The 8,990-nt window shown below is 44.4% G+C and overlaps 1 non-coding gene across 1 annotated transcript; it reads right to left on the reverse strand.

Moving 5' to 3' along the window:
• Positions 1-8,498: 8,498 nt before the first annotated feature.
• TRNAE-CUC (transfer RNA glutamic acid (anticodon CUC)) lies at positions 8,499-8,570 on the reverse strand. Its single transcript has one exon. It is a non-coding gene; the product is annotated as a tRNA-Glu (tRNA).
• Between the last annotated feature and the right edge of the window lie 420 nt (positions 8,571-8,990).

Below are 8,990 nucleotides of genomic sequence, written 5' to 3' on the forward strand. Positions count from 1 at the left end.
AACCTCTTCTTGTATCCTACCAATTCAAAATATGATCATGGCATCTAATTATTTCATAATTAAAAAAAAACATTGTTTTAGCTGAAATGAGTATTTGCAACCTTGGTTATAAAACTGCCATTGGATCTATTGATTTAAACTATTTAAGTTTATCAGAAGAATCCTCAATAAAGAAACAACAGCAACAACAATTTGTTTACGTTTAATTTTAGATCGATCATGAACCATCTTTAGATTCACTTTTTCTGCCTTCAGGTTGAGTTTATTGATTTATTTTTTCCGCCCTTCGTTGATGGAGAATCTTTAGATTTTCATTATAATGATTCAATTTTATCAGCCTTCGTTCAGGCTAGATCTATTGAATTAAATTATTTAAGTTTATTTTCAGCAGAACATATTTGGATTCAACTTTTTTCAGCCTTCGTTTTCATTCGAGCCGTGTTCATACAAAAAAAAATTAATCGCGTCGTCTTAATTGAGAACTAACCGTGATTTGAGGGGTTGGCGATTTGAGCAGCTCCGCTAGTTTGATGGCTGACACTTTTGCTTACTTAGTAGAAGATCGTCTGTTTAAGACGCGTTGATCGGAAATCCATATCATCTCCATATCCTTCTCAAGAGCAGTTGTTGTCGTCATCGGTGAGATCGCCGCTGGGATAACAACAAGTTGAACGGAGCCTTGATCGTAATTGTTTTGTGATATGGACTCGGTGGACTAGTGGCGTCTGTCCACTATGGAGGTGCGCCTCAAAACGGCGTCTGTTCTCCATGTTAGGAGCGGCTGATCACCGTGTCTTAGTGCCAGCGTGGGACTCTAAAAAGAGCTGTGCACGATGTTCCCCCGGCGAGTCCCCCAACAAGCCGTCCTGGAAAAAACACCTAGACCTACGGGACTACGATTGGAAACTCGGAACATGGAACTGAAAATCGCTCGGCTTCGCGGGCTGCGATAGGTTAATCTATGATGAACTTCAACCACGCAACTTCGAAGTCGTAGCACTGCAGGAACTTTGCTGGACGGGACAAAAGTATGGAAAAGCGGGCACCGGGCGGCTACTTTCTACCAGAGCTGTGGCACCACCAACGAGCTGGGAGCCGGCTTTGTAGTGCTGGGTAAGATGCGCCAATGCGTGATTGGTTGGCAGCCGATCAACGCGAGGATGTGCAAGTTGAGGATTAAGGGCCGTTTCTTCAACTACAGCATCATCAACGTGCACTGCCCACACGAAGGGAGACCCGACAACGAGAAAGAAGCGTTCTATGCGCAGCTGGAGCAGGTGTACGACGGCTGTTCGCAACGGAACGTCAACATCGTCATCGGCGCATGAACGCTCAGGTAGGACGGGAGGCAATGTATATAACGGCAATCGGGCCAATAAGCCTGCATGCCGTATCGAACGAAAACGGCCAACGATGCGTGAACTTTGCAGCCTCCCGGGGTATGGTAGTTCGAAGTACCTTTTTCCCCGCAGGGGTATCTACAAAGCCACCTGGAGATCACCTGACCAACACACAGAAAACCAAATCGATCACGTTCTAATCGAAGGGAAATTCTTCTCCGACATTATCAACGAGGGACATCCGTTCCGTCATAGGTTGTACTGCTGCAGCGGCACTAGGTACTGCGACTCCGGACCGAAGAAATGACTGGTTTGACGGCGAATGCAAACTGTTAGTAGAGGTGAAGAATGCAGCACGGGCGAGAATGCTGCAACACCGCACGAGATTGAATGTGGAGCGATACAGACAAGGGGGGAACAGACAAAACTCGCTTCGCGTCAGCAGGAAGACCGAGATCGCGAGGCGATGGAAAATCTGTGCCGCGTAAACGACACAAGGAAGTTCTACGCGAAGCTAAATAGTTCGCGCAAAGGCTACGTGCCGCAAGCCGATATGTGCAAGGACTTGGACGGTAACCTTCTCACGAACGAGTGTGAGGTGATTGAGAGGTGGAAGCAGTACTATGACGAGCACCTCAACGGTGATGCAGCGGAAAACGAAGGTGGCACGGCAACAGACCTTGGAGCACGCGCAGACGACGACAGGCTACCGGCCCCTGATCTTCAAGAAGTTGAGGAGGAAAACGGCCGGTTGAAGAACAACAAACAACTAGTGTAGATCAACTATCAAGTGAGCTATTAAAATACGGTGGTGAAGCACTGGCTAGAGGCGCTGCACTGGGTAATTACCTAGATTTGGGAGGAGAAGATATTACCGGAGGAGTGGATGAAAGGTGTCGTATGCCCAATCTAAAAAAAGGCGACAAGTTGGATTGCTGCAACTACCGCGCAATCACACTGCTGAGCGCCGCCTACAAGGTACTCTCCCAAATTCTATGCCGCCGCCTGTAACCATTTGCAAAAGAGTTCGTGGGGCAATACCAGGTGGGATTCATGGGTGCCCGCGCTACCACGGACCTAATTTTCGTTATTCGGCAGGTTCTGCAGAAATGCCGCGAATACAACGTGCCCATACATCATTTGTTCGTCAATTTCAAATCCGCATACGATGCACGAGTACGGATTTCCGAATAAACTGACGCGATTGGTCAAGGCGATGATGGATCGAGTGATGTGCGTTGTTCGAGTATCGGGAACACTCTCGAGTCCCTTTGAATCTCGAAGGAGGTTACGGCAAGGTGATGGACTTTCGTGTCTGCTATTCAACATCGCGTTAGAAGTTGTGACCAGAAGAGCTGGGATAGACACGAGTGGCACGATCTTCAGGAAGTCCATCCAGCTTGTTGGCTTCGCCGATGACATCGACATCGTGGCACGGAAATTTGAGACGATGGCGGAAACGTACTTCAGATTGAAGGCTGAAGCTAGGCGGATTGGACTTGCCATCAACGCATCAAAGACAAAATACATGAGAGGAAGAAGTTCTAGGGAAGACAATGTTAGCCTCCCACCTCGAGTTCAGAATGACGGTGACGAAATCGAGGTGGTCAATGAGTTCGTGTATGTGGGCTCACTGATGACCGCCGTAAATGATACCAGCAGAGAAATTCAAAGACGCATTATGGCAGGGAATCGTGCCTACTTTGGACTCCGGAGGACGCTCCGGTCGAATAAATTCGCAGCCGCACGAAGTTGACTGTCTACAAGACGCTGATTAGACCGGTGGTCCTCTACGGCCACGAGACCTGGACTATGCTCGTGGAGGATGGTGTTTTCGAACGGAAGGTGTTGCGTACCATCTACGGTGGAGTGCAGATGGATGACGGAACGTGGAGGAGGCGAATGAACCACGAATTGAACCAGCTGCTGAGAGAACCATCCATCGTCCACATTGCAAAAATTGGGCGACTAGGGTGGGCTGAGTACGTCGTAAGAATGACGCACGACGACCCAGTGAAAATGGTTCTAGAAAGCGACGCAACAGGAACAAGAAGAAGAGGCGCGCAGCGGGCAATGCGGATAGACCAAGTAGAAGGCCACCAGCATACCCTTCGCAGACGAAGCGAAGTGTGGCCATGGATCGAGTAGAGTGGAGACGACTTCTTCGGACAGCAGAGGACAACAAGGCCTTAGCCTGATTGGTAAGGTGCCGAGTAGCACACTTTCATCCAAATAAGTTACAGCAACTTATTTATGACTGAAATAAGTCGTATATAAGTTTGTACAATTGATTTGTGACAAGCGTGCTACCCGCGAAGCAGACCAGACTGATCAAGGCTACGATGGATGGTGTACAGTGCTGTTTGAAGATATCGAGTATGTTACAAGACTCGTTAGAAAAAAGCAAATACTTCAACATGGCAGTTGACTTTCCTGCCTTCTGTTGAATATTGCGCTAGAACAATGGTGCTCATCCAAAGGCTCGCCGAGTGAGTTTGGGCGGTCCTCGGATTGCCTTCAGTTCATTTCAAATATGCTTAATGTATTTATTTTTTTAATTTCACAATATTCAGTATGGCCAGAAAAAACTGAATTTTCCACAGAATTCTCCTGTCGATTGCCCAAGCGGCACCGGTGGTGTAGTGGTAAGCTTTATTGCCTCTCACCCCAGCAGGCCTGGGTTCAATCCCGATCGCCGCAGGGAAGTAAAGCCGTTGGTCCCCGGTTCATGAGTTGATGGGTCGATAGGTAGGGTCCAGGTGTGGGAGCTGCCCAGGAAGGCCCTGGCGTCGGGATCATTGGTGCTCAGCACGGAAAACAATATCGACGGAAAACAAATCAAGGGAAAACACACACACAACATACTATTTCTTAACTCTTAAGTATTCTGCCTAAATTCGGATGAAATTCTTTTTAAAATGTTCTAGGATTTTTTTCAATCTGAAATGCCCCATTTCAAAAAGATCTTTGGAATTTTTCCAGAAGTCAGAAAAAAGCAGAGCCGATCTTGATACCCGATCCAGGTTGGAACTGAATAATAGCAAATTCGCTATATGTTGAGAGCACACAATAAAGTAATATGCGATAAGCAAAAAGCTTGACAAGTGAAAAAAAAATAAGAAGAAGAAGATTTAAAATACCGACTCGATCTTCAATAAATCCAGCCAGTCCATCTGCTTCGCTAACATTCTCCGAAGAACGTACCAGGCAGTCCAAGTAACCATAGGCACGTTATTTTGCCTTTTTGGCTATATACGGGCCTCATCAGAACTTGCAAACACTAGTATAAGGTTACTTGGGAGTGACAGAGCAGTATACCAATCTGAAACGTCTGTTCACCATGGCTAAAACAGCATGTAACGGGCATCTAGCGGCTGAATAATAAATGTTCTTCTCCGAAAGTTACACCTAAAATGTCAACCCCATCACGGTAAAAGGAGGCCTTAGGCCAACCACTTACTGTCTCCGAAATTTATAAATTGTTACAGAAATCAACAGAGTAAAATTATGAACTGATTTTATGGCAACGACTTTTAACTTTGCTTAGAACCAGCTTTGGCTCAGGGCTGAAAGTTTCTATGATTAAATAAAAGAAGAAGAATGTCTGTGGAAAAGTGGACCTCTGGATTTCGTAACGCCTAAGAAGAGGTTGATAATGTTTGGACGATTGACGGTAATTTTGAAATTTTAATTAAATGATTTGTTTTTGAGGAATCATTGAAATCCACCACATCTTGAAAAAATATTCCGCATTTGCATCCGGAACAGCACCGAAACTTGATGGCAAGATCCAGTTTTTCTGAAACATATCAAAGCTTAAAGAGTAGTTTGAGGGCTAATCAAATCTTGTTTCATTATCAACACCGATAGATAATTCACGAGATTATTAACGTCTTATCTTTTGGTGCATGACGTATCCACCCAACAGCATTTTTCGTCTACATGACGAAAACCTCCGCCATGAGATAAACCACCAGAAAAGTAACGCAAGGACTCACGGCACTCACTGTCAGATGACTGGTTGAATAAAGCAGTTTTACAGAATCATCGACTGAGCCATCAGCAAGCAGCAGCAGCGGCATCAGAGGTAGCAGCGAAGATGAAAAACGACCCCCTCCGAGCAAATGAGGGAAAATCTTCCGCTTTTCCCGTTTTCCATTATTAGGAAAGGGGTGGAATGGTGATAGCGGGAGACGACACGACAAGGAGGTACTCTATCGGGCCATCTCAGTTGTCGTTCTGCTTGTCATCGCTTTTCATTCAACGTCTTCACGCTTATTTAGCTTCTGTTTAAATTTTTATACGTTTCACCGAGGCTGTTCGTCTGGTGGCTCCGTCACCCACCCTATAGTACCTACTGTTGGCTGTGAATAAAGTGGGTAAAAAGTTCATCGTATACTCTATCGGTGGATCTATTGTTTGGGATGATTAATAAATCTTGCTAGAATCAAACGAGATTTTCGTAGAACAATGCAAAGACAGAGCTTTGAACAATTAACGAAACGATTTTGAAACATCGATTTTTTATGAAAAAATTGCAGACTGATTACTGATAAACAAAAACATCAACAAAATAATCACAAACAATGGCTGTGATTTCAGAATCTCAAGAATGTTTATGACCAATGATGTAATATCGAATCTGACTGTCTGACTCCATGGTGTTTTGTTGCATAAAGAATTACATTTTGAAAACATTAATTTACATGCTAAATCTACAAGTGTTGTGAATGTAAACAATCTTTTTCCCTAAAATTTATGGAGAATGAAAACTCGAATGAAATGAAAGAAGCGTCTTTTTATCCAATGAAGTTGGTGTTTTCGTAGCTAGCTCTACAAATGCTCGCCGATGTTGAGTTCGTGAATTTAATGTTACTCGGCTAGTTTTCAGTGAATTCAGTGAATTCAATGTTACTCGGCTGGAGTTTTTTAAAGACATTTTCGCCATTTGAACTGCAATAGAAAAACCTAATCAAACATCAAAAAGGTTTGGATCTAATGGATTATTAAGGAACGCAGTCCTTCATTCGGTAAGAGAATTCTGTGACACGAAAACCCCTCTTGCTTTTTCAATAAGAAAAAAAAATTTAACATGGTGGCCCCACCCGATGGAAATCTCACGCTCATACCACTTTTGCTGAGTGCTCGTAATGCAGGGCGAAAACAAATGATGATGATCCGAGTGAAGTAGATAGATGTTTTTATTCCCAGCACACATGGTAGGATCTCGCTGCGGGGCCAAACTACAGAATGCAGCGTTATCAAAATGCGAACCATTTGGCACCACAAACTGTGCACTTTGATGAAAATTGCGCTCACTGGCCCAACCCGCTGCTGTTATCAAACCATCGTGTAAGCTGCGTTGAAATGAAACCTCCCAAAACCGCCAGAATCAGTGGTCTTGGTGATGATTTGCTGGCTAAATCTCCATCTCACGCCGAAAGCCCCTCTGGGAAAACCACATGCAATCATCATGGAACGGTGTACTGCACAACCAGCCGGTGTGGATGAGGGTCCAGAATAAGCTGATTATTAATTCATTCGCGTCCGTTGTCCCATTTGATACCTCATCACTCCCCTTTTTGAAAGTCAACAGTCTGTGGAGCACGTTTTTCCAAGTCCCTTCATCAGCATTCAGACTCACTCAGCTGGAACTACGCGATTTGGCTGAGATCTCTCTGCCTGGTGCTTGCCGTCTGTGCGGTGTCCGTCCTGTTACTTTGTTTCGTTCTTACGGGAGTGAAAAAAGTGCTGTAATTTGTGTACTCTTAAATAACAAGTACTCGCTGTAAGTGAGTTGAGTGATACAAGTAGGGGAGATGGATTCGCTAAATCTAGGGCAAACAGTTTACGGAGTGCTTCTTTAAATTTCAGAAACGATTGTATTTGTTGCGTTGGGAAAACTTGACAACGGTAGAATCACGCGAGAACTCCTATCTGCAACTTATCTTCGTTAGAGAATTTGTCAAGATAGAAAAGATTCCTCACAAAGCGAGCTTCGCAATTTGTCACGCCATTACTCAAAAGTTGGTGCTTTTCTTCGCAGCGGAGACCGAGGTAAGTGAACTCGAAAACTTTCCGTTCGAGTAAAATGCATCGCCTTATTCAGTTTTTGGGGCATGGCAAAAACATGGTCAGAGCCAAGTGCACGTATCATTGTCAAAATTTAAACCGAATCAGATTGCCTGGAATATTCCGAGAAAAATAGAGTTCAGTAAGAAAAATGAATAATGGTACATGGAACTGTCGTAGAATATATACCAGCAGAGGCGTCCAGGAGCATGCTTGTAAAAAAGCTACTGGAAAAAAATCATACTGCATCCATTGAGAATCCCAGTCTTTTTTCGAGTGCATATCCATTTTTCCGTTGACTGCCATTCAGCGTAAGCAACTGCATCACCAGCCTCGGCATCAGTGATCTGTATCTTCAAAAAGCTGGTTATCTGCGGTGTTTGAGGACGAACCCACTTTCCTGCTGAACTGAGGAACAAGAAAAAGCACCGTTCATCGTTGGGGATGGAGCAGAATATTAGATATTTCATACAGTCACCCACTTCACCACCCACCAGCAGCACCGGATTGCAGTAGTACACTTTCCACTTTCGGAAGCATTTGGCAAACATTTGCAGCACATCGTTTGCGGTGTCTGTTGTGATATAGACGCTTATGGATGTTGGTTTTCAGCGAAAGCGCTACTTCCAGCATCATATGTGAACTTCCAGGGTCTCATTTAGAAGAAGTTCGGTTTTTTATCGTAGCCTGGTAGGATACGATTTATGAATCGCGATGGCGCTTCACGCTGTACGCTATGCAGTGGCACTTAAAACTTTGTTCATTTTGCAAAGCGTACACAGAGGTTCGAATTTATGATTTCCAGGAAAGCCCGATCATATGGGTCGGAGGAAGTTGATGGTGATGAGATTTCATCAATCTAAAAATAGGTTAAGTGATAGACGGGTTCTACGAATACCCAAGTAGGCATGCATTAAGGTGGATGCATTAATGACAAAATAGCCTTGACCAGGGTTTTATGATTGCTTTGTAGTATTTCATAAAACTTAAAATGTTACTTGGGGCTGTTTGTTCTTGGTGCTCATATTTGCAAGATTGGCTTTTGCTAATTTGAAATCCATAAATCAGGACCTTAACTAAAAAAGTTTCCCATACCGGGAATCGAACCCGGGCCTTCCCGGTGAGAGCCGGATATCCTAACCACTAGACAATATGGGACATGGATTGATTTAGTTCTGTATTTTTCAGCTGAGCTAATCCATCCCCTTGATTCACATACAACATACGGAATGTTTATTTTTAATCAAAAATTCACCCGTGCGTGAGGCGAAACAACACGGTATCTTCAGTTTCGTTCGTTGGTTTCACCAAAATTAAATTATTCCACTTCACTGCCTCATCAGCTGCTACTGATACTTGCTACTGCGCGTCGTCGGTTTTGGGGCATGAGTTGTTGCTCTCTTGATACCGATTCCGCTACCCATCACCGCCCTCTCGTCTCAACCCATATTCGTGTCACTACTTTCACGCACGAACAGGAGGTGTGAATACGTGGCTCAGTTGTAAAACCGGCGGCGGAGGGGCGATATGGCGCGTTTGATTTTTATTAATCTTTCCCACATCGTCATTTTTTCCCTT

Source organism: Ochlerotatus camptorhynchus, unplaced genomic scaffold (assembly GCF_037179485.1).
Source record: "Ochlerotatus camptorhynchus isolate MF236.1 unplaced genomic scaffold, CSIRO-AGI_Acam_v1.1 ptg000040l, whole genome shotgun sequence".
Classification (NCBI taxonomy): domain Eukaryota; kingdom Metazoa; phylum Arthropoda; class Insecta; order Diptera; family Culicidae; genus Ochlerotatus; species Ochlerotatus camptorhynchus.